The following is a 2,202-nucleotide window of genomic DNA, read 5'->3' on the forward strand; positions in this document are numbered from 1 at the left end:
AAAGCAGAAGCTTTGAAAGTTCAAGCCAGATATGAGTTTGAAAATCAAAGAAGAAGTCACCAAGCAGATCAAAGCTAAGGTTCTCAGAGTGGTTAAATATCCAACTTGGTTGGCTAACATCGTGCTAGTTCCAAAAAAAGTCATAGTATGTGTCGATTATCGGGACCTAAACAAAGCAAGTCCCAAAGATGATTTCCCGTTACCCAACATACACATACTGATCGACAACTACGCCAAGCATGAACTCCAATCCTTTGTGGATTACTTTGCAGGATATCATCAGGTGTGGATAGATGAAGAGGATGCCGAAAAGACAGCTTTTATCATACCATGGGGGGTGTATTGCTATAAAATGATGTCGTTTGGACTGAAGAATGCTGGGGCCACTTATATGAGGGCCATGACAATTATTTTCCATGACATGATACATAAGGAGATAGAGGTATATGTGGATGATGTCATCATCAAATCCAAGAAAAGTACATATCACATAGCAGACTTTAGGAAATTCTTTGATCGGCTTCGGAGGTACAATTTGAAATTGAATCTCGCAAAATGTGCCTACGGGGTCCCCGCAGGAAAGTTATTAGGGTTCATCGTCAGCCGCCGAGGAATTGATTTAGACCCATCAAAGGTCAAGACTATCCATGATTTGCTGCCTCCAAAGAACAAGAAAGACGTGATGAGCTTCTTGGGACGTCTTAATTACATAAGCCGTTTCATAGCACAATCGACTGTGATCTGTGAGCCGATTTTCAAAATGTTAAAGAAGGATGCCGCAACAAATTGGACTGAAGACTGCCAGAAAGCTTTTGACAGAATCAAAGAATATTTGTCCATACCGCCAGTCCTGGTCCCGCCAGAACCTGGTAGACCACTGCTACTCTATCTCTCCGTATTAGATGGGGCTTTCAGTTGTGTCTTGGGACAACACGACGAGACGGTAAGGAAAGAACAAGCCATATACTATTTGAGTAAAAGGTTCCCACCCTACGAAGCACGGTATTCTTTACTGGAATGCACCTGTTGTGCTTTGACCCAGATAGCCCAGAAACTGAGGCACTACTTCTATGCCTATACCACATATATTTCATATCAAGGATGAATCCTTTGAAGTACATCTTCCAGAAACCCATGCCTACAGGGAAGCTGGATAAATGGAAAATATTGTCGAGAGAGTTTGACATCATCTATGTAACTCAGAAGGCAGTCAAGGGACAGGCATAAGCAGATTATCTTGCAAAAAATCCTGTAGGAGGAGAATACGAACCACTAAAAACGTATTTTCCTGATGAAGAAGTATCATTCATAGGAGAAGATATCGTCGAAGCCTACAATGGGTAGAGAATGTTTTTCGATGGAGCCGCAAACTTCAAAGGAGTGGGTATTGGAGCCGTTTTGGTGTCAGAAATAGGTCAACATTACCCGGTATCCGCGAAACTCAGATTTCCGTGCACCAATAATATGGCAGAATATGAGGCTTGCATATTAGGGCTCAATTTGGCCTTTGACATGAATATCCAGGAATTACTGGTAATTGGCAATTCAGATATGCTGGTACATCAGGTGCATGGAGAATGGGCTACAAAGAATACCAAGATATTACCATATCTATATCATGTGCAAGAGATGAGGAAGAGGTTCACGAAGATAGAGTTCAGACATGTCTTGAGAATCCAAAATGAGTTCGCAGATTCATTGGCCACTTTGTCCTCCATGATACAGCATCCGGACGAGAATTTCATAGACCCCATTCCGGTAAGGATTCATAATCAGCCGGCTTACTGCGCTTATGTTGAATAAGAAGCAGATAGGAATCCATGGTTCCATGATATCAAAGAGTACTTGGCAAAAGGAGAGTACCCGGAGCATGCAAATCATACTCAAAAATGCACGCTCCGAAGATTGTCCAACCATTTCTTCCAAAGTGGAAGGATTATGTACAAAAGAACTCCAGACTTAGGATTATTACGGTGTGTTGACACCAAGGAAACTTCCAAATTGCTCGAAGAGATACACTCTGGAACATGTGGCCCACATTTGAATGGTTTCATCCTAGCCAAGAAGATACTCAGAGCCGGATACTTTTGGATGACTATGGAAACAGACTGCATCCGGTATGTCCAGAAATTTCATCAGTGCCAGATACATGCAGATATTATACGGGTACCTCCAAATGAACTTAATTCAACAAGCGCACCT

Source organism: Nicotiana tabacum, chromosome 11 (assembly GCF_000715075.1).
Source record: "Nicotiana tabacum cultivar K326 chromosome 11, ASM71507v2, whole genome shotgun sequence".
Lineage (NCBI taxonomy): Eukaryota > Viridiplantae > Streptophyta > Magnoliopsida > Solanales > Solanaceae > Nicotiana > Nicotiana tabacum.